At 36.4% G+C, this 25348-nt stretch overlaps 1 non-coding gene across 1 annotated transcript; it reads right to left on the reverse strand.

The window, feature by feature from the left end:
* Positions 1-4402: 4402 nt before the first annotated feature.
* On the reverse strand, positions 4403-4593 carry LOC143672391 (U2 spliceosomal RNA). Its single transcript, XR_013169843.1, has one exon. It is a non-coding gene; the product is annotated as a U2 spliceosomal RNA (small nuclear RNA).
* Positions 4594-25348: the final 20755 nt, after the last annotated feature.

The raw sequence follows: 25348 nt of genomic DNA on the forward strand, positions 1-25348 counted from the left end.
CCCCATAGAGAAGGAAAGAAAATGTAGCAATGTAGTAATAAGAATAATTGAAGAAGTAATGAGAGAAAACTCCCAAAATTTGGTATAATACATTAATCTATCTAAGACTCCACAAACTCAATATAGGATAATCTCAAAGATATTTAAATATAGACACATCAGAACTAAACTATTGAAAACAAAAACTGAGAATCTTGAAAGTGACAAGAGGGAAGGGACTCTTCAAATACAGGGATTCTCAATAAGATTAACAGCGTATTTTTCTTCAGAAGCCATAGAGACTAGCAGGACATTATACAAAATATTCAAAGAGTTAATTATTTTTAATATGGTAACTAAGAATTATGTATCATAAGAACTATACTTCAGTAATGAAGGGAGAATTAAGACATTCTCACATAAAGCAAAATAGTCACAGATCTTCTACAGGAAATACTGAAAAGTGTTCTTCAAGCTGAACAGAAGGACACTAGACAGTAATGTAAATCCATATGAAGAAATAGAAAGCACTAAGAAAAATAACTATCTGGGTAAAATAATGACAGTATAAATGTTTTTTAACTATCTTTTTCCTATTTCATTTAAAAGACAACTGCATAAAGAAAATATAAATCTGCATCGTTGGTTATATAATTTATAAAGATGTAGTTTGTACGACAATAACAATACAAAGGAGGGAGGATAGAAGGGAGTTATATAGGAGCAAAGTCATTTTACACTATTGAAATTAAGGTGAAGTTAATGTGAACTAGATTGTTATAAATTAAGATGTTATTTGCAGTTCTCAGGGTAACAACTAAGAAAATAATTAGAAAATATACCATAAAAGAAATGACAAGGGAAGTAGAATACTCTAGCCATATCTAGTGAAAACAAAAGAAGGCCATAATTGATAAACAGGGGAATTTAAAGTAATAGTACATATAGAAAACAAAACGCAAAATGTCAGCTGTGCATCCCACTTTATCAGTAGTAACTAAACATAGATGGATTAAACATTGCAATTTAATGGTTGAGGTTGGCAGAATGGCTAAAAATACATGATCCATCTACAGGTTGTTGTGATGGTTAGGTTCATGGTTCAATTAGGTCAGGTGATGATGCCCAGTTGTCTAGTCAAGCAAGCTCTGGCATGTCTGCTTTTGTGAGGATATTTTATGGACTTGAATCATCAATGAGTTCATTACATCTATGGCTGATTGCATCTACAGTCAACAAAGGGGAGTGCCTTCTGCAATGAGATATGTTTAATCTAATAAGTTGAAGTCTGTTAAGGGAAAGGTGATGATTTCAGCCATCAGAAGAGAAAACTTTCATCTCTACTTCAGTCAGCTAGTTTTTCTGGAGAATTTATAGAAAACCTTCATTGGAGTTGCCACATTGCAGCCTGCCCTATGGAATTTTGACAGTTGCAGGGGACACTTTTATAAAATCTCACACTATTTATGGATATCTCCTGTTAGTTCTGTTTCCCTAGAGAACCCAGACTAATGGAGTTGTCTATAAGAGACACACTGTAGAGTCAAAGAGATAAACTATTTGAAAGTGGAAACTCTCAAAAGGGTGGAAAAAATACTGTGTAAGCAGTTACCATGAGAAAGCTAGAGTGGCTATACTAATATCATATAAAATAGATTTTAATACAAATATTGTTACTAGACATAAATAAGGATTTTTTAACAATAAAAAAGTCAATTCATCTAGAAGTTACAGCAATTATAAATGTATCTGCATATAATAAAAGGGTCTCAAAAACATGACATTAAAAGTGATAGAATTGAAAGGATGAATAAGCAACTTAACAATAATAGGTTGATTCATAAACCAATAATGGATGAAATGATAATAAGATCATTAAATTCCAACCCCTGTTCATGATAAAAACACTAAACAAACTAGAAGTAGAACTTCCTCAGCCTGACAAAACATCTATGACAAACTCACAGTTAATGTCATGTTTAGTAGTGAAATGATGCATGCATTCCCCCTAAGATCAGGAACAACTCAAGGAGGGACTACGCTCCTCATTTCCATTAAATATGGTACTGGGGATTCTAGTCAGGACAATTAGATAAGAAAAAAAAAGGCAATCCATATTGGAGAGAAAAAAGTGAAACAAAATCCTAAGTGACGCATCAAGAAACTATTAAAGTTAAAAACAAGGTCAGCATGATTGCAGAATACAAGATCAATATATGAAATTCAATTATATTTCTATATACTAGCAATGAACAATCTGAAAATGAGATCAAGAAAACAATTCCATTCATATTAGCTCCCAAAAGAAACTTGTACACTGAAGACTAATTCAATGTCATTGGGAGAAATCTAAAAAGACCTACATAAGTGGAAACACATCCCATATTCATAGATTGGAATATTTAATGTTAAAATGCTAATATACTCCATATTGAGCTGCAGGCTGCATGCAATCTCTGGCTAAATCCCAGGAGACCTTTAGATATTGAAAAGCTGGTCTGCCTACAAACTTAGATGGAAATGCAGGCCACCTAGAACAGCCAAAACCACTTTGAAAAGTAAGAACAACTTAAAAAAATAGGAACCAATTTAATGAACTCAAAACTTATTGGAAATCTATAGTATTCAAGACTGTGTGTTGACATACGTAAAAAACATTTAGATCAATGTAATAGAATTGTGAATCCAGGAACAATCCCATATATTTTGGGGCAATTGATTTTTAGCAAGAGTTCCAAGACAATTCAATAGAAGAAAGAGTAGAGTTTTCAACACATGGTGCTTGGACAACTGGATATCATCGTGCAATATAATGAAGCTGGATTCCTACTTTACACCATTTGCAAAAATTAACTGAAAACAGATGATAGACCTAATTGTAAGGATTTAAATTATAAAACTAAGAAAAAATACAACAGTAAATCTTCATGATTTTTATTAGGTGATAAATTCTTAATTATATCACCCAAAGCACAAGAAACAAAAAAAAAGGAGATGCCATCAAGAAAGTGAAAAGACAATCCAATGCATCGGAGAAAATATTTGCAATCCGTCTATCTGATACAGGCCTAAAATCCAGAATATATTGAATATATAAAACATATTAAAACTCAAAAATAAAAAGAAACTCCATTTTTAAAATGGACAAAAGATTTGAATGAGCATTTCTCCAAAGGAGACATACAAACGACCAAAAGAAAAGATTCTTATCATTATTAATCATAAAAGAAATACAACTGAAAAGCACAATTGTTTACTACTTCACACCCACTAGGATAGTAATAATAAAAATGACATAATAGGAAATGTGGAATATGTGGGGAAATTGCAAACCTCATATATTTTTGGTTGGAGTTTAAAATATAGTCACTTTGTAAAACAGTTTGGAAGTTCCTAAGAAGAACATAGTATCGCCATATGACTCAACAACTCCATGCCTGGGTATATATCTAGAAGGATAGAAAACATACATCCACACTTGAAAATACTTGTACATAAATGTTTATAGCAGCATTAGACATAATAGCCACTAACTGGAGACAATCAAAGTATTCATTAAATGATCAATTGATGCTTATGTGTGTTATATAAAATGGAATATTATTCAACCATAAAAAGAATTCTGATAAATATTATAACATAGATAAAACTTGAAGGCATTCTAAGCGAAAGGAGCCAGACACCAAGGCCACACATTGTATGATTCCTTATATGTGAAATGTCTACAATGGACAAATCCATAGAGATAGAAAGTAGATTATTGTTTGCCAACAACTGGAGGGAAGTTGTATTAGGGACTTATTCCTAATGTGCACAGTATTTATTCTAGAGGTGATAGAACTGTTCTGGAATAAGGTAGTGGTGATTGTTGCACAACTTTGTGAATATACTAAAAACCACTGGACAGTACACTTTTTTTAATTTTTATTTTTTATAAGAACATGGTGCGTGGGGGGTGAAGACAGAGAAAGGTGGCAGGTAAGGCAGAAGGTGATTGGAGAGTATGATGCTAGTAACAGGGGGCTACAACCACTGGTAAGCATAAGACCTAGGATAGAATAGAGAGAGTGAGCCAGGAGCAGCTGACGCAGTTGATGGCGAGAAGGAGAAGGTCTCTCGCAGGTTGCAGAAGGTTTCAAACAAGAGGTCTGCGTGCATCACGAGTGAGGTGCTCACACAGGACTTGCTACCTAGCGTTCACTACTTTCCCGAAACCCCTGAAAGGAATTTTGGGTTGACCATCGCCACGAGTAAAGGATGTGACAGCAGCAAGAAGAGTAAAGAGGAAACGAAGAAGAAAGGACGGCACAAGCAGCTCAGGGGGAAAGACAAAAGGAGCCCTGAAGGTTTTGCCCTGGAAGGGGAAAAGGAGTAAATCCAGAGAGCAAAGAGTTGAGTCTGTCAGTACACACCGCAAATGAGAGAGGGTTGCACCGCTCCTGGAAGTACTGCAATACCAGGTCGATGCGTGGAGTGGACGGAGCAAGCTCTTATTCCGTCTCCCTGCTCCAAAAATCCATTTAATATGTTGTGGTCGGATAGAGGACGTATCAGATATTAAGCTGATAAGAACAGATACTACACTTGATCTTAGCCAAAAGGCCAAGAAGTGATTGAGAGTACACTTTTAACAGGTGAATTTATGGTATACAAATTATATCTTAATTAAAAAAATAAAAACAAAATATATCTATCTAGAATATTAGTGGCCAGTATACACATTCACTAAATATTGTTTTTTTGTTTGGTTGGTTTTTTTTTGTTTTTGTTTTTAATGCAATTTTGTTGACATATATTCATGCATCATACAAACCATCTGAAGTATAAAATCACTGGCTCATGATATCATCACATAGTTGTGCATACATCTCCATGATCAATTTTTAGAGCATTTTCTTTACTACAGAAAAGAAATAAAAAGAAAAAAAACCCCAAAGCCTCCCATAACACTTATCCCCCCTATTATTAATCCATAGTATCGGTGTGGTACATTTGTTACTGCTGATGAAAGAATAGTAGGATATTTCTGTTAACTCTAGTCAATAGTTTTGTAATAGTTACAATTTTTCTCATATACCCCTCTACTATTAACAAATGATAATAGTGTCATATATTTGTTCTAGTTCATACAAGAACTTTTAAATATTTTTACAGTTATTCGCACATGGTCCACCACAAGGCTCACTGTGTTATGCATTCCCATGTTTGATGTCCAACTTTTCTTCTATGCATGACTCTAAACTTCCCCTTTATACCACATTCACATACGTTCAGCACTTTCAACACTCTCTTTTTTTAGCTTCAGTCTATATCCTAGTAACCTATACTGTATATTTTATATCTGAGTTTACATATTATAATTAGTTCATATCAGTGAGATCATACAATCTTTGTCCTTTTGTGTTTGACTTATTTCACTTAACATAATGTCCCCAAGATTCATCCATGTTGTAGCTGCTTCAGGACGTCATTCCTTCTTACTGCTGAATAATATTCGGTCATATGCATGTACCACATTTTGTTCATCCATTCGTATGTTGATTGCCACTAGGGTTATTTCCATCTTTTGGCAATCTTGAATAAGTCACTTTTAAAAAATATTTTATTATAAACAATGAACTGATATATCAACATTCTTGCCATACAATCATCCTTGACATATGAACATTCTTGACATGGTTACTATCAATGGCTCACAATATCATCACATAATTGTGTATTCATCACCATGAGCATTTTTAGAACCTTTGCATCTCTCCATAAAAAGAAAGAAAAAACTCATACGTACCATGCCCTTTATCCCTCCCTTTCACTGACCAGTAGTATTTCAATCTCCTCAATTTATTTTTACCTTTGTCCCCCCATTATTTGTTTATTTTTTATCCATATTTTTTAATCATCTGTCTATAGAATAGGTAAAAGAAGCATCAGACACAAGGTTTTCACAATCACACAGTCACACTGCAAAAACTTTATCATTAACAATCATCTTTAAGAAACATGGCTACTGGAACACAGCTCTACAGTTTCAGGCACTTCCTTCTAGCCACTCTAATACACTATAAACTAAAACAAGGATATCTATATAATGCATAAGAATAACCTTCAGGATAACCTCTTGACTGTTTGAAATCTCTCAGCCACTGATGCTTTATTTTGTCTCATTTCTCTCTTTCAGCTGAGTTTTTCTCAGTCCCTTGATGCTGAGTCCCAGCTCATTCTAGGATTTCTGTCCCACATTGCCAGGGAGGTTTACACCCCTGGGAGTCATCTCCCATGTAGAGAGGGGGAGGGCAGTGAGTTTGCTTGTCATGTTGGCTGAGAGAGAGAGGCCACATCTGAGCAACAAAAGAGGTTCTCTGGGGGTAACCCATAGGCATAATTTTAAGTAGGCTTAGCCTATCCTCTATGGGGATAAGTTTCATGGGAACAAACCCCAAGATTGAGGGCTGGGCCTATTGATTTTGTTGTCCCCACTGCTTGCAAGAATATCAGAAATTCTCCAAATGGGGAAGTTGAATTTCCTCCTTTTCTCCCCATTTCCCCAAGGGGACTTTGGAAATACTTCTTTATTCACTGTTCAGATCAATCTGGGATTTATCTGTCCATCACACTAACCTGGACAAACCTACAAAATCTCATGCCCTCTTCAAGGTTCCATGTACTTATGGTGTTCAATTAAATTGTCCATATAAGTTATATTAGGAAATTCACTATTCAAAATATAAATTTTGTACCAAATAAATGAATAATGTCACTTTGAACATTTGTGTGCAAATGTCTGTTCACGTCCTTGCTTTCAGAACTTTTGGGTATATCCCAAGTGCAGGATTGTGGATTGTAAGGAATATACACACATAGTTTTTTAGGAACTGTGAACCATCCTCCACAGTGGTTGCACCATTTTGCGTTTCTAGCAGCAATAAAAAAGTGTTCCGATTTCTACACATCCTCTTCAACACTTGTAGCTTCCTGTTTGTTTAACAGTGACCATTCTCATAGGTGTGAGATGATATCTCAGTTGGTTTTGATTTGAATTCCCTAATAGCTAGTGGAACTGTGCATCTTTTCATTGTGCTTTTTAGCCATCTGTATTTCTCTTTGGAAAAATGTCTATTCATGTCTTTTCTCACTTTTGAATTGATTTACCTTTTTATTGTTGACTTGTAGGCTTTCTTTATGTATTCTGGATATCAAACCCATATCAGAGATATTGTTTCCAAATATTTTATTCCATTGTGTTGGTTGGTTTTTGACCCTTTTGACAAAGTCCTTTTAAACACTGAAGTATTTGATTTTGAAGAGCCCCCATTTATCTGTTTTTTCTTTCTGCGCTTGTGCTTTGGGTCTAAAGTTTAAGAAACCAGCACCTATTTTTAGATATTGAAGATATTCCCCAACATTTTCTTCTAGGAGTTTTATGGTACTGGTCCTTATATTTAGCTACTTGATCCACTTTGAGTTAAGTTTTGTATAGGGTGTCACATAGAGGTTCTATTTTATTCTATTTATCATAGATATCCAGCTCTCCCAATACCACTTATAGATGAGACCGTTCTGCCCCAGTTGAATGGAATTGGCAGCCTTGTAAAAAATCAATTTGACCATAGGACTGAGTTCGTATTTCTGAATTCTCGTTTTGTTTCTATTGATTAATGTGTCTGTCTTTATGCCTGTATTATGCTGTGGTTTTATGGTATGCTTCAAGGACAGGAAGTGTAATGCCAGAAAGTATGGTTGTTAGTGCATTGAATCTGTTGATCGATTTGTGTAGAATTGACATCTTAGTGACATTTAGCCTTATAATCTACGAACATATAATATTTGTCCATTTTTTAAGGTCTTCATTGATTTCTTTTAACAATGATTTGTAGTGTTCTGAATACAAGTCATTTACGTCTTTGGTTAAATTTGTTCCCAGATATTTGATTCTTTTTTCTTGATTACCTCCTTGGATAGCTCATTACTAGTGTATAGAAGTACTATTGATTTTTGCATGCTGCTCTTATATCCTGTCACTTTGCTGAAATTGTTTATTAGCTCAAGTAGCTTTGTTGTCATTTTTTTCAGGTTTTTCTAAATATAGGTTCATGTCATCTGCAAATATTGCCGCAAGATGGAGTGTTTGGATTGTTACACTGGTAATCTCCAATGCTTGCAAAACTACCTGGAATTCCCCAGGTAGGGAAGTTTACCATTTCCACCTTTTTATCCAGCCCCTCATGGGGGCTTTGCAAATACTTTTTTATTCTCTTCCCTAATAACTCTCGTGTGAATTGGGGCACCGCATTAATCTGTACATTCCCAATCAAGGTTCCACGTAATTATTATGGTCAAATAAACTGACCATATGAGTTAAATTAGATATTGTACCAAAGAAAATATAAATTTTGCACCAAATAAATATATCTCCCTTTGGTCACACACAGGCATTGAAGTTTTACAACACAATCAATATCATCATTTATCTTTCGTGATTTAACTTAATCTTAACCAGGTCTGCTTCATTCATATCTCTAATTGCGGTCTGATCTCTTGTACAGTTTTTAAACAGTTGCTGTATGGGGTGATGCTGACTTTCATAGCTGCAGTACTCTAGTTCTGAGTCTCAGTTATCACACAGGTATGCAATGTTCCAGGGACTGACCAGTTTATACATGAACAGCTCAGCCTCTCAGAATTTAGAAATAACTGTTACAACTCAGGAATAGATGTGACTGCTGAAAGACCTTAGAATCCAGGAAACTTTACAATGAGCCTATGATATTGGGTTAAAGTTTGCCCATTATAGTTAGGCCATATTAGTGAAACATTACGTTTGTCTTTTTGTTTCTGGCTTATTTCATGAAACATCCTGTCCTCAATGTCCGTTCACCTAGTTGCATGACCTGCAACTTCATTCCTTATTGCAGTCAGTCAACATTCTATTGTATGTATAGACCACTGTTCATCCTTACTTTCATCAGTACATATACCCTTAGGCCACCTCCATCCATTGCAAATTGTGAATACTGCTGCCATAAATACCAGTGTGCAAATGTCCATTTGTGACCCCATTTTCAGTACTTCAAGCATCTACCAAATAACAAGTTTGCTGGATCATACAGTAATCTTTTACTAAGCCTGCTGTGGTACAACAACAGTGTCCCCTGGTGGGCTGCTCCATTTTACTTTTCTACTGACAGTGAATAGGGAACCGTCTATCCCTCCCTCCACATTTTCTGCAGCACTTACACCATTCATATAAGTAAGCAATCAATGCTTCCTGGTATAATCACTTAGTTATGCATTCACCACTACAATCGATATGAAGACATTTCCATTTCTCCCACAAAGAAACAGAAAGAGGAAGAAAATGAAAAATGATGACTAAAAATTAAGGAGAAACACCAACATCAACATAAAAAATACCATACCCCTCCATTATGTCCCCTCTTATTGACATTTAGCTTTGGTATATTGCCTTTGTTGCATTTACTGGAAGCATATTACAATGTTACTGCTAACTACAGACTCTAGCTTGTATCGATTGTATTTTTTCCATGTACCATCCCATTTCCAATACCTTGCAATGCTGACATTTGTTTGTTCTTCCTCTTCTGAAAGCATTCTTATATTTGTCTACTTTTGCATGCAGTGTTCTCAGTGTTTACCTCATGTACTTTGGGGCACTCTTGGCTGGTGCATAAATATTTATGATTCTTATGTCTTCTTGAAGAATTGTCACTTTTATTAATACCTGGTGCCTTTCTATATCTCTTTTAACTGTTTTACATTTGAAATATAAGCTTTCTGATATTAACATAGCTACTGCTATTCTTTTTTCTGGTTATTGATTTGTGAAATATCTATTCCCAGCCTTTCACTTTCAACCTATTTTTGTACTTGGATCCAAGATGAGTCTCTTGTAGACAGCATATAGATGGGTCCTGTTTTTTAATCCACTCTGCCAGTTTATATCTTTTGATTGGGAAGTTTAATCAATTAACATTTAATGTTATTACTGTAAAGACAGTGTTTTTTTCTGTCATTTTGTCTTTAGAACTTTGTAGGTCATATCTCATTTTTCTTTCTCTCTCTCTGTTTTCACCTTCATTATGGTCTTTATTTCTACACTATTTATCAAACTTCTATCCTGTCTTTTCCTATCTTCCTGTAGTGTGCCCTTTAGCATTTCTTATAGAGTATATCACTTCTTCACAAACCCTCTCAGTGTCTGTTTGTCTGAAAATATTTAAGCTCTCCCCCATTTTTGAAGGACAGTTTTGTCAGATATAGATTTCTTGGTTGGCAGTTTTTCTCTTTTTGCATCTTAAATATATCATATTACTGCCTTCTCACTAGTGGTTTCATCTGAGATGTGTGCACATAGTCTTATCAGGCTTCCAATGTATGTGATGGATTGCATTTCTCTTGATGTTTTCAGAATACTTTGTCTTTGACATTTAAAATTTTTTATTGTGAAAAATAACATATATATATATATATAAGCAATAAAGTTCAAGACACACTGCAACAATTAGTTGTATTCTTTCTGACTCCTTTCACTTTTCTTCTCCTTCTGGAAAACCCATAACACATATATTCATGTGCTTCATGTTGTCATTCAGTGCCCTGAGACCTTGCTCATAGTTTCCCATTCTTTTCCCTATCTGTTATTTTGTGTCTAGGATTTCAGATATCCTATCCTCTACTTCACTAATCCTTTCTTCTGCCTCTTCAAATCTGTGGTTGTAGGTTTCCATTCAGTTTTTCATCTTTTCTATTGTGTCTTTCATTCTAATAAATTCTCCCATATTTTAAATCATGTTTTGCTTAAAGTGCTGCAGCTGGCTTTTTTTTTTATACCATTTTTTATCATCGCAATCAACGTTTCCCCTTCTTTTTGTGAAAAATAACATATATACAAAATAGCTATAAATTTCAAAGCACAGCACCACAATTAGTTGTAGAACATATTTCAGAGTTTCACATGGGTTACAGTTTCACAGTTTTAGGTTTTTACTTCTAGCTGCTCTAAAATGCTGGAGGCTAAAAGACAGAACAATTTAATGATTCAGCATTCGTATTCATTTGTTAAATCCTGTCTTCTCTGTGTAACCCCATCATCAGCTTTGATCTTTCCATCCCTCTCTTTAGGGGTGTTTGGGCTATGGCAATTCTAAATTTTTCATATTGGAAGGGCCAGTCTCTAATATAGAGTAGGAAGATGGAACTATCCAATGTTCTGGAGAGTCTGGGCTGGGTTTCAGGACTTATCTGGACCAAGGACCCATCTGGATGTTGTAGGTTACTGGAAAGTTACTTTAGTGCACGGAACCCTTGTGGAATCTTATATATTGCCATAGGTGTTCTTTAGGATTGGCTTTAATGGCCCTAGTTGGGGGTTGGCAGGTTATGATAAGTAGCAAGGTCTAATTGAAGCTTGCATAAGAGCAACCTCCAGAGTAGCCTCTTGACTCTATTTGGACTTTCTCTGCCACTGATACTTTATCAATTACACTCCTTTCCCCCCCTTTTGTCAGGATGTAATTGTTGACCCCATGGTGCCAGGTCTGGATTCATCCCTGGGAGTCATTGCCCATGTCACCAGGAAGACTTTCAACCATGGATGTCATGTTCCATGTACAGGGGAGGACAATGATTTCACTTACAGAGTTGAGCTTACAGAGACTGAGGCCTCATCTGAGCAACAAAAGAGGTCCTCTAGAAGTAACTCTTTGACATACCTATAGGAAGTCTAAGCTACTCCACTACCTTCATAAGCATCACACGAGTAAGTCTTATGATCGAGGGTATTGTCTATTGATTTCAGTGTCCCTAAAGTTTGTCACAGTATCAGGGGATTTTCTGATGGTAAGGTTTAATAGTTCCATATTCTTTCTCCCATCCCTCAGGGGACTTTGGCAATACTTTTTGATTTCTGCTTAATACACTCCAGAATGTATTCAGGCATTGCAATAATCTACATAAGATTACATGATATCTTTATTATTCTGTTTTCCCTGTGTTTCAGTTGTTCAAATGAGCTATACAGATATGTTAGATTATGGACGACAGAAAATTTCGGTTTCAGACCAAATAAACCTTTCTTCCACTAGTCTCAAAGAGTATGTGTGGTTCTAAAGTAAAGACACTGTCTCCCTTACCTCTATGTTCTGAATTACTTTAACCCCAACTTGTTCAGCTTCATTCTTATCTCTAAATATCAGATAAGATAAATATCTTACCTCTAAAATTTTATATATATATAAAACAACCTCTCAAAATCCAGAAATAATAATCACCACTCTGAACTTAACATGTCTTCTCTAAAACTTTACAATCTAGGCCCCTGTTTTCTTATAAACTTTTCCTAAAGGTGACGATACCATTCTTCTTTTGTTTCTGGCAAATGTTTGTTTCAGCAAATGTCCCATATGTTCTTCCACCTCATTGCATGTCTCACGACTTTGTTCCTTTTTGCAGCAGCACAACCTTCATTCATAAGTATACACACTTACTCACCAATCTATTTATCCGTCAGTGCATCCTTCAGCCACTTGCAATTGTTGGGCATCGTGTAGAGGGCCCAAAATCCACTGTCCATTAACATTCTCAATTTTAGATAATTTCATTGTTCTCAAGAGAAAGAAAATGATAAATACACGTTTGCCAAATAGGAAATCTAAACCTCCTCTTAACTCTTGTCCCCCCCACCATTATTCACCTCTGCTGTGCTGTGGTAGTGCTGATGGCTTCCTTTTGAACATAGCTCATAGCATGCATAGTAGCTTTACCCCTGTACTCTGGACTTAAACACTCTTTATACAAGAATCACATTTTGAAATAATTATTACAAGAACTAATTAATATTTCTGGTGTTAATCAATGGAATATATAGGTCTATACAACCCCTTTCAATCTTGTTCATCTTCATATGGTAATATTACTTATAGACCCATTAGAGAACCACATTCACTCCTCTTTATTCCCTTACATTGGAGTTCAACCTCATTCGCTAATGGTTCATCCATCTCTAGCTTCTATGTATCTCTAAGTCCCTTATATTCTGTATTATAAGCCTCTAATTATAGCTTTATGCTAGTCATAAAAGTGGTATCACACAGTATCTATCCTTTTGTGTCTGGCTAATTTCCCTCAGAATTATGTTCTCAAGGCTCATCCATCTCATCATATGCTTCAGGATGTCATTTTGTTTTACTGCTGCATAATATTCCATCATATGTATATACACATTTTGTTGATCCACTCGTCTGTTGATGGGTATTTGGTTTGTTTCCCTCATTTGGTTATTGTGAATAATGTTGCTATGAACATGGGTATGAAAATGTCTGTGTCATTGCTTTCAGCTCTTCTGTGTATATGCCAAGTAGTGCTGTTGCTGGGTCATAGGACAACTCGATATTTAGTTTCCTAAAGAACCACCAAACAGTCTTCCATAGTGGCTGTACCATTATACGTTCCCACCAACAGAGCATGAGTGTCTCAGTTTCTCCACATCTTCTCCAACATTTATAGTTTCCTGTTTGTTTAATAGCAGCCATTCGTATAGGTGTGAGGTGGTGTCTCATTGTAGTCTTGATCTGCATTTCCCTTATAGCCAATGAAAATGAGACTCTCTTCATGTGCTTTTGAGCCATCTGTATTTGCTCTTCCGAAAAATGCTTATTCATATCTTTACTCCATTTTATAGTGGGGTTGCTTGCTCTTTTGTTGTTGAGTTGTACAATTTCTATTTGTATACATGAAATGAAACCTTTGTCCAACATGTGATTTCCAAATATTTTCTCCCATTGAGTTAGTTCCCTCTTCACCTTTTTGACAAAGTCTTTTGAAGTGCAGAAACATTTGATTTTGAGTTCCCATTTATCTATTTTTTCTTTTGTTGCTTGCAGTTGGGGTATAAAGTGTAAGAAGCTACCTCCTATCAGTAGGTCTTGGAGATGTTTCTTTACATTTTCTTCTAGAAGCTTTATGTTGCTAGTTCTCATATATAGGTATTTGATCCACTTTGAGTCAATTTTTGTGTAGGGTATAAGATAAGGGTCTCCTTTTATTCTCTTGGCTATTGATATCCAGTTCTTCCATGCTCATTTATTGAAAGGACTATTTTGTCCCAGTTCAGAGGATTTGGGGGCCTTGTCAAAAATCAGTTGACCATAGATTTGGTGGTCTTTTTCTGCACTTTCAATTCTATTCCATTAGTCATTGTTTCTGTCTTTGTGTCAGTACCATGCTGTTTTGACCACTGTGGCTTTATAATAGTTTTAAAATCAGGGAGTGTTAGCCTCCTACTTTGTTCTTCTTTCTCAGGATTCTTTTAGCTATTTAGGGTGTCTTTCCCTTCCAAATGAATTTGGTAATTAGCTTTTCCAAATCTTCAAAGTAGGTTTTTGGAATTTTTATTGATACTGTGTTGAATCTGTAGATCAATTTGGGGAAAATTAATATTAATCTATATTTAGGCTTTCTATCCATGAACAGGGAATGTCTTTCTATCTATTTAGATCACCTTTGATTTCTTTTAGCAATGTTATGAAGTTTTCTGTGTATAAGTCCTTTACATCCCTAGTTAAGTTCTTTCCTAAGTACTTGATTATTTTTAGTTGCTATTTTGAATGGAATTTTTACCTTAAATGACTCCTCAGCTAGCTCATTGCTTGTGTATAGAAATGGTATTGATTTGCACATTAATTTTATATCCCACCTCATTGCTGTATTTGTTTATTAGCTCAAATAACTTTGCTGTAGATTTCTCAGTATCTTCCAAGTATAGCATCATCTCATCTGCAGATAATGAGAGTTTTACTACTTCCTTTCCAATTTGCATGCCCTTTATTTCTTTGTCCTGCCTGATTGTTCTAGCTAGAACTTCTAGCCCAATTTTGAATAATGGTGGTGACTGTGGCCATCCTTATCTTGTTCCTGATCTTTGGTGGAAAGCTTTCAGTCTGTCTCCATTGAGTATGAAGCTGGCTATTGGTTTTTCATATATTCCCTTTCTCATATTGAGGTATGTTCTAGTTTGCTAGCTGCCGGAATACAATATACCAGAAATGGAATGGCTTTTAAAAAGGGGGATTTAATGAGTTGCTAGTTCTAAGATAAACTATTTTTCTAAACTATTTTTCTAAAGCTGAAAAAATGCCCCAATTAAAACAAGTCTATAGAAATGTTCAATCAAAGGCATCCATCCAGGGAACGATACCTTGGTTCAAGAAGGTCGATGAATGAAGTTCAGGGTTTCTCTCTCAAGTGAGAAGGCACATGGTGAACACAGTCAGGGCTTCTCTCTCAGCTGGAAGGGCAATGGTGAGCATGGCATCATCTGTGAGCTTTCTCTCCTGGTTTCCTTTTTCATGAAGTTCTCCCAGAGGTGATTTCCTTCTTCATCTCTAAAGGTCGCTGGCTCTTGGGCTCTCTGCTTTGTTGTGCTGCAGCATTCTCTGCTCTCTCCGAATCTCCTTCATTCTCCAAAATGTTTCCTCTTTTATAGGACTCCAGAAACCTCTCAAGACCCTCCCAAATGGATGGAAACATGTCATCATCTAATCCAGCTTAACAACCACTCTTGATTAAATCACATCATCCAGGGAAATGATCTAATTACAGTTTCAAACATACAGTATTGAATAGGGATTATTCTGCCTTTACAAAACAGGATTTTGATTAAAACATGGCTTTTCTAGGGGACACACATCTTTTCAAACCAGCACAAGGTAGTTACCTTTAATTCCTATATTTTGGGGTGCTTTTATCAGAAAACGATGTTGAATTTTGTTGAATGCTTTTTCAGCATCAATTGAGATAATCATGTGATTTTTCCCTTTCAAGTTGTTAATGTGCTGTATTACATTGTTTGATTTTCTTGTGTTGAAACATCCTTGCTTTTCTGGTATAAACCCCAGTTGGCCATGGTGTATAATTCTTTTAATGTGTTGTTAGATTCGATTTGCTAATATTTTGAGAATTTTTGCATTTATGTTCATTAAGGCGATTGACCTGTAGTTTTCCTTTCTTATAGCATCTTTACCTGGTTTTGGTATTAAAATGATATTAGCTTCTTAAAATGAGTTACGTAGAGTTCCTTTTTTCTCAATTTTTTGGAAAAGTTTGAGCAGGGTTGGTGTTAGTTCTTTTTGGAATGTTTGATAAAATTCCCTGGTGAAGCCATCTGGCCTTGGGCTTTTCGTTTTTGGAAGATTTTTGATGACTGATTGAATCTCTGTACTTGTGATTGGTTTGTTGAGATCTTCTATTTCTTCCTGAATCAGTGGAGCTTGTTTGTGTGTCTCCAGGAATGTGTGCATTTCATCTAAGTTGTCTAGTTTGTTGGGGTACAGTTGTTCATAGTATCCTTTATGATTTCTTTTATTTCTTCAGGGTCTGTGGTAATGCACACCGTTTCATTTCTGATGTTGCTTATTTTCATCTTCTCTCTTTTTGTCTTTGTCAGTCCTGCTAGTGGCCCATTAGTTTTATTGATGTTCTCAAAGAACGAACTTTTGGTTTTATTAATTCTTTCTGTTTTTTTTTTTTTTGTTCTCCCATTCATTTATCTGTGCTTTAATCTTTGTTATTCCTCTTCTTCTACTTGCTTTGTGGTTAGTTTGCTGTTTTTTCTCAAATTCCTCCAGGTGTGCTGTTAAGTCCTGAATTTCACTCTTTCTCATTTTTTAATATGGTATTTAGGGCAATACAGTCCCTCTCAGCACAGCCTTTTCCACATCCCATTAGTTCTGATAAATTGTATTCTCCTTTTCATTCATCTCCAGATAGCTACTGATTTCTGTAGGGATTTCTTTTTTGACCCACTGGTTGTTTAAGAGTGTGTCATTTAATCTCCATGTATTCATGAATGTTCTCATATTTTGGTGGTTACTGAGACCCAGTTTCATCCCATTGTGATCAGAGAAAGTGCTTTGAATAAGTTCAATGTTTTCAAGTTTATAGAGATCTGTTTTGTGCCCCAGTCTATGATCTATTCTGGAGAATGTTCCATGAGCACTAGAGAAGACTGTATATCCTTGTGCTTTAGGGTGCAATGACCTATATACATCTGTTAGGTATAATTCATTTATCAAATTATTTAACTTCTCTGTTTCCTTGTTGATCTTCTGTCTGGTTATTTTATCTTTAGAGGAGAGTGCTGTATTGAAGTCTCCTACTATTATTGTTGATACACTTATCACTTCCTTCAGTTTTTCCAATGTCTGTCTCATGTACTTGATTGGAAGCATAAACATTTATGATTGTTATATCTTTTTCTTGGTGAATTGATCCTTTAATTAGTATATAGTTCCTTCTTTGCTTCTTTTGACGTCTTTGCATTTAAAGTCAATTTTTCTGATATTAGCATAGCTACTTCTGCTTTCTTTTGGTTACAACTTGCATGGAAAATTTTCCCCCATCTTTTCACTTTCAATATATTTGCATCTTTGTATCTAAAATGAGTATCTTGTAAGCAGCCTATAGCTGGATTATGTTTCTTGATCCATTCTGCCAATCTGTATCTTTAATTGGAAATTTTAATCCATTAACATTAAAAATTATTACTAAAGAGTTGTTTCTTGAATCTATCATGTTACCTTTTTATTTTATTTGTCAGATCTATGTATTCTTTTCCCTCTTTCTGTTTGTATTCTTTAAATTACCCTTAATGGTACTCTTCAATTCTGTGTCCTCCAGACCTCCCTCTCCTGTCTTTTTTTTTCCAGCTGGTAGAACTTGGTTTGGCATTTCTTGTAGGGTTGGTCTTTTGGTGAGAAATTTTTAAAGATTTCTTTGTCTGTTAAAACTTTAATCTCTTCCTCAGTTTTGAAGGACCATTTGGCTGGGTACAGAATTCTTGGCTGAAGTCTTTATCTTTCAGGATGTTGAATATATCATACCACTGCCTTCTTTCCTCCTGGGTGCTAGTTGTGTGGTCTGAACTCAGTCTTATTAAGTACATCCCTTGGATGTAGTAGATTATTTTTCCCTTACTGCTTTCAGGATTTTCTGCTTCTCTTCAACATTTGACAGACTGATTAATATGTGTCTTAGGGAAGGTCTATCTGGACTTATTTTTGGGGGGCATTCATTTGGCTTCTTTGACTTGTTTATTTAAGGTCTTTATGAGGGTTGGGAAGTTTTCCCATATTATATCCTCAAGTACTCTTTCTAGCCCTTTTCTCCTCTCTTCTCCTTCTGGGACACCAATGATTCTTATATCTGAGTGCTTTGTTTTGTCTATCATTTCCCTGAGATCCAATTCAAGTTTTTCTATCTTTTTGCCATTTGCTGTTTCAAGTCTTTGAAGTCACTTATTGTGTCCTCTATATCACTTATTCTTTCTTCTGTCTCTTCAAATCTGGTGTTGTGTACCTCTAGTATGTTTCTTAGTTGCTCAACAGACTCTTTAATCTCCATGATTTCTGCTATTTTTCTATTTATTCTTTCAAATTCCTCTTTGTGCTCTTCTACTGTCTTCTGACCTCCTTTATGTCATTTGCTATCCCATTTATTTTAAGTAAAGTTGCATGAACGTCTTAGATGTTCTAATCTAAGATTAGATTAGATGTTCTAATGCCTATGTCTCCTCTTGTGTTTTAATTTGGTTGTTAGGCAGGGCTATATCTGTCTGCATTGTGATATGCTTAGTGATCTGCTGTCTTTGTGGCATGTAGATATCGTTGTTATTTTCTTTGGGAGTTGATTTCTTTCAGTAGTCTAAGTCCTTGTGTTCATGGGATGGTTGTACAGCAGGGAGCAGGGTATGGCTCTCAGTGAGGTTGTTTGGTTCAGGGCAGGTATAGGCACAGGTTGGGGATGTTTTACTGATGGTCGTGAATGTGAGTGCCCAGAAGCCAAGGGGGATGTATCTGTGCGGGTGTGCATTGGTCTAAGGCATGGGGCCCTTTGTGCACATGTATAGAGTTGTTGCAGCAGGTCGGTGTTATGCCTTTATGGATTGGGGGCAGATGTGACTTGCCTGTGTAGTCGGCACTTTCTCAGAGCTGGGAGGTGTGGTTGAGGTCTGTGCATGTGTGTGGTTCTAGGACTGCTGTAAAATGCAGATCCCAGAGCTGAATGATATGATTGGGGGCCCATGTGTATGCTTGGGCTTAGGAGTTCCATAAACTGATGTGCAGCACTCAGGGCATGTTGAATGAGGCTGTGCAACACTTTGGGCAGGGTGCGGGGATATCCTGTGTATGGAGGTTAGTGTCCACAGCCTTTATGTACTGGCAGCAGCCTGTAGGGAACAGGGAGGGGTATGTAGTGCTTAGGAGAGGTATAGGAGAGGTGGGTCAGTTGCACTTGGGGTGGGGGTGTGGCAGGTACATGCACTGGGGGCTGTGAAGTGGGGGCACCTAGAGCATGGGGAATGAGAGTGGGTGACTGGGTTTGGGTGTGTGGGGTGTGGGGTGAGTCGCCAGTCATGCGGATGCACTGGAGAGGGTAGCACACCCAAGAAATGTGGCCTGGTTTACTTCTTAGTCCCCAGCTCCCATCCGTGCACTTCTGCAGGCTCTGCACCTCCATACTAGGCTCCAGCTTTCTGGCTCTCAGTTCCTTGGCCTTTTTCCGTGGAGAAGTGCTAATCTCAAGCTACTCTATTCGGCCATCTTCCTGGCAGTCTACCTCCCATTTGCTTTTTAAAACTTCCAATTTGTTCTTTATGTTTGCCCAGTGCCTTATTTTTATCCTTCATCTCTTTTGCCTTATCTTCCTTCAACTCATTGGTTTGACTTTTTATATGATTTTGGATGTCTGTTCAAACATCCTGTTTCAATCCTTGTATGTCATTTTAAATGTTGGTTTGTTCCTTTGGCTGGGCCATATCTTTGTTTTTCCTAGTATGACTCATAATTTTTGCCAGTATCTAGGCACCTGATTTCCTTGATTAGTTTATCCTGGAGGTTACTTTAACTTTTACCTAGGGTTTTCTCACTGGTTGGCTTTGTTTTCTATCTGTTCTCTGACATTCAATTAAACTTGTTCCAGACCTCCAGGATAGCTTCTGTTTAACCGATCAAAATTTTTCAGCTCTTTTTCTTGTGGTTCTTCTATTGTGTATACAGAAGCGTTTTTTTTTTTTTTTTTTTTTTTTTTTTTAGAGGAGGCTCTCCCCAGATATGATCAGTCCCAATCAGTTCTTTCCTGATGAGACAGGCCTGGTCTCAGGAGTAAGGTGTAATCAGTATCCAGTTTCCCTGATGGTGAGACCCAATAGGTTATCAGACTTTCCTATAAAGCCTCTTGACTCTGTGGGTTTTTTTAATGCTACCCAGCAAGTGGCTTTTAGCCCACAGCTTTCTTCCAGGGTAAAGTGATGTGGTGTCTTTAATTCTCAGTAGACACTCCCTGCTAGTGGCACAATTGAAATAGATGTTGAATTAGAAGTTAGCCTTAGCTTGCTTTTGTTTTCCAGCCTGGGAGCCTGAATTCCCTGAAGTAGGGCCATCACTGGACCTTAGAACCACCCTCATTTCTTGGGGTAGAAACACCCTTTAGGGAATTATCCTCTCCACTTGACTCATTACTTTGTCTCTCAGACTTATCTTAACTCAGCCCTTGCCTGGTTCCCACTTACAATTAAAAATACCTGAGGCTTTCTCCAATGAGCTATTTAGAATCATTTTTTAAATAAGAAATTCATTTTTAGGGCCAGTCTCCAGCCTCCAAGTTTCACCAGTCAAGAGCCACAGTTGCTACCAGACTCTGTGTGCTCCTCTTTCCATTTCTTTGAACTTGGCTGACTCTAAATTCCTCTGTCTTTATTCTTTTTTATTTTATTTCACTTTTTTGTCTGTCAACCCCACCTCCTTCCTGTAGGAATTTATACTGCAATTGAAGCTTGACTAAATTACCTTCCTTTCCTCCCAGTAGAGACTACTTAAAGATACACCCTTAGGGAATTATGTCCTTCACCTGACTAGTTACTTTATCTCTCAGCTATAGGTTAATTCTGTCCTTGCTTGGTGCAGTGCTTAAGCCTGACTATGCCTGTAATTCTATCTAATGTGCTCTTAGGAAGCAAACTAAAAGGAGAGAAAAACATTCCTTTTCAGAGCCAGACCCCCTCATGGGTTTACCAATCAAGAGCCAGAGTTTGCACCTGGCACTATGTGTCCCTTTTCCAGTATTTTGCACTTGTCCAAGTAAAAAAGCCTCTGTTTTTTTTCTTCCTTCAGCTGCACTCCATCTCTGCTGGGGCAAAATGTCTGGGTTCTTATTGTGCTTGCTCTAGGTTTATCTGTGCTCAGAGCTTGTATTCAGCAATTGGAATTTACTAATTAATTTTGCAATTGGAGCTAGGTTGACCTATCTTCCGTGCCCCTAGAAGAGAGGTCCTTTTTCTCCTTTGGGGAGCCAACTCAGAAACAGCTTTCCATGCCAATGGGGGAGGGGTACCAGCCTCCGGGGCTTGGAAGAGTTACAGTTCCTTGTGGGATCACTGCCATCCTATCTGTTCCAGACTGGTGTATGATCTTTGGTCACTGAAGTCCCCCAAAGGGTTGTTACAGACAGTTCCTGGATATTTACTACTTGCCTTGGGGAACTAGCTAAAGTCCGCCCCTCACTACACACCTCTTCCATCACTTTCAGAATGTATTTTCAGAAAAAAAATTAGATTTACAGAAAATTGAGCCAATAGTACAGAGTTCCCTGATTCCCCTCATTTTTTATTTTATTCATTTGCAATTTCTCTCTTTTTGTCTTTGTTAGTCTAGCTATGGGTATGGCCCATGAATCCAATTTTGTTTTCTTCTTTTGAAAACAAACTCCCCCGGTAATTATTTCACCACAGGCTTTGCACAATTTTGTATATAAGCATTTTGTGAATGCACTGGATCATTTCATTGTTTCTAATGCTGTTGATTCTTAAGCACCTGGGAAAGGATTGCTTAGATATGTGGTTTGCCTATATTGACATAAGATTCTTGCTAATATAAGGGAAAACTAAATAATTCCTTCAGTATCTATGAAGTGCACCTCCATCAAGGTCTACACAATGGGGTGACAGTGTGCATGATAAAGAAATAACCCAGTCTTCCAACTAACATCAGAAAGACACTTGGAATTACGATCCCAAGTTGTGATCAGTGTCATTAGACAGAAAGCTTTACCTGGCATTCAACAATAGTATGAAATGGTAGATAAGGCTGTGGAAAAAAACTCACTTGATGATTTTGGTAGGAAGTTGTAGCTTAGAGCTAGAAGACTAAAACACTGCTCAGGCAAGTTCTGTACCAGGTGCCTAATAATAAATACCGATGTGCCATCTATCCAAACTATTCACCAGACAAAATAAGATGTGTGTCAAACAACTTTGGCAAGTACAAACACATAAGAGAAGCCAATCTAAACCAACTGCCTCATGGATCTTCGATCCCAAATCATTAACAATCATTCCTTTTTGGGAGATGATTTGAGTGTATATTTGGGAATATGGTAATTTGAGCACTAGGGTAATTCCCCAAAGTGTCTCACCAAGAACATAAATTCTTCTTTAATGACATATTATGCTGCAATCTTATCTCTTATGTTTTTTTCTTTTCTATCTTTTATTTCTCTGATTTCTCAGTTTCTATTTTTACATTAAAAATTCCAATGTCAATTTATTAATCCTTAATGAGCTAACCAGTAATGAAATATCTATGTTTGTTCTCTAGGGCACTGTTTCCTGCTATCATGTATTTCAGAAACTCGACCAATAGATAGAATACAGATCTATAAACATGAACTGAAAACTAATCAATGGAAATATTGCCCCCATATTTGGTACAATAGTCAATTGAAATATTTTCCTTTTCCTGTGTTCTACTCAATTTTCTATTTTGTCTAAAATTCTAATCTGTATCACGACACACTACCTTCCCTAGGTATCTTTGTCCTATTATTTCTGAGCATGTTGGGCAAATGTGAGGCATTGGAATATTGGAGAGTATAAAGAGGTTAAAAGACAAAGTATTTCTCTCCCCTCTCTCAATTTCTCTAAGTGTCCCTGAAAATGGCTGATTCTCCTCCTTGGCTTCATCTCTTATTGGTCCCAGCTACTGCTGAGTTGTCCATTCCTTGCTCCTGCAGTGTAGTCCCAGCTTCTGGACTCTGGTAATAACTCCTTATTTCTTCTCAATAGGGATCAGCATGGATTCCTGTCACTTTTAATCTCTGACTTGTCTCACATATTGATATTTGGCTTCTCAATACTTCCGTCTTCTGGCTAACAAATTCCAGTATTAAATTCCCTTTGTTTGAGATACAGAGTGGTTGCTTTTAACTGGGTTTACTATGAGGGATGTAGTCAGATAGCCTGTCTCTTGGATGATGCTAAAAAATAGTGCAAAGTTCTTTCTCCCAAAATAGTTCTTAATAATGAAGCAAATCCTGATTAAATGGATGTAGAAGTCATGCAGAAATACCTACAAAAGTTATGATGATACATGTAGAGGTATGTACATTGAAGACTTATATTAATATAAATACAAAGTAAGCAACCTAAATATTAACTGAGAAATGTTGAAATAATTTATACTTATTTATATTATGGAATACTATGAAGTCATTAAAAAGAATGAGAATTATTTATGTGTACTGAATTGACAAGCTGTCTAAAACTTTATGAAGAATAAACAGCAAGAGCAGAAATATATATATTCTTCCTACTATTTTTCAAAACCTCTGAATGTGTGTGTGTATAAATTAGCTGTATTTGCATACATATGGGTATGTGTAAGAAGAGTTGTGTGTATGTATATACAATACAATCAAATTAAATGCTTTATTCCCTCATTGGCAAGCTCTTTCCTCTCCGTGTTGCCCATCTCAGTAAAATGTGCCACTGTTCACTCAGTTAATCAGACTTGAAGTTATCCTCCTCTCTTCTCTCACACCTGTTGTTCAATCTATCAACAAATCCTGTCAGATTCAGTTTCCAGAATATATTCTGAATTCATCCACTTCTTCCCACTATTGGACTGTTACTCTGATCTCTAACTGGTATCCCTGCTTCCACCTTTGTCCACTTAAATTTTATTTAATGCAGAACTAGAAACAGTTTCTTAAAAAACATGAAGAGTTCTTGTCATTCTCTTGTTGAAAACCTTCAAATCTAAAGTCCTTGCATGAGCTCACTACCAGTTATTTCTCTTTTCATCTGTCAGCGCAGCAAATTATATTTATAGGTTTAATGATGTTAAATCAATCAAAATTTTCTGGCTATTTCTCGAACTTTTTCTCCTTGTACTCCTCTTTATTCACTCTATTCTAGGCACACTGGCCTCTTTGCTGTTACTCAAATAAAACAAATGTGCCCCTGCCTCAGGGCCTTTGTAATTATTGTCCTCTCTGGCTAGATTATTATTCCTGAAATATTCGTAAGGCTTGCTGCCTCACTCACTTGGGTCTCTTCTAAAAGTGATCATGTCAGCAAGAACTTTCCTCATCACCCTGCTAAAATCTGAAATACACAGTGGAAGGGTCATTTGTTTTGCACCTCTGTCTTGCCCACAAAAAGAAAAAGTCTATGAAGTCAGGAGCATTTTTTGTTCTCTGATGTATTCCATGGATTTACTGTTTTTGTAGATCAATATGTATGGGTAGATAGATTGTCTTTTTTACTCATGTTGTAATGTCCTGAAAGAACACAAGCCATAGTATTAACAGGTTATCCCTGGAATATGGGGCTAGGGGAGGCATAAGAGAAATACTTTTTTATAAAGCAATGTTTACAACTGTAGACTCTGGGACCAGACCACATCAAGCACAGGGAATTTGTCATCAGGATGTTGCCTTCCTTTCAAGATAGTAATATAAATCAGTACTATTTCATAGGTGCTTTTGCATTTTCTCCTTTGTAAGGAGTGGTAGAAAAATTAAAATCTATATCTAGCTATGGTAACTGGGATATTTCTGAAAGAAACAGTAAGTTGTCTAACACACACTAAGGGACTTGCAGGACCTAAATATACATCTAACAGAGTAATGCTTGCACAATGAACATGTTACATTAATTCCTTGCTTTCTCTCCTTATTTTGTAAACAACTTTATTGAGATATAACTAATGTAAATAAACTATATGTATTTAAAGTATACACTTTGATCAATTTTGAGATACGTGCACAACAGTGAAACCATCACCACAATTGAGAAGGTGAACATATCCATCATTCCCCAAAGTTTATTTGTTCCCCTCTGTAATCCCTCCTAATACCATTTCCTCCATGCCTTAGGAAATCAATGAGCCTCTAATTATCATTATATATTGGTTTGCATTTTCTGAAATTTTATGTAAATAGAATAATACAGTATGAATTCTTTTTTCAAGATTATTTCATGCATATATTGTAGCTGTAGAAATAATTAATTATTTTTATT

Source organism: Tamandua tetradactyla, chromosome X (assembly GCF_023851605.1).
Source record: "Tamandua tetradactyla isolate mTamTet1 chromosome X, mTamTet1.pri, whole genome shotgun sequence".
Taxonomy (NCBI): Eukaryota; Metazoa; Chordata; class Mammalia; order Pilosa; family Myrmecophagidae; genus Tamandua; species Tamandua tetradactyla.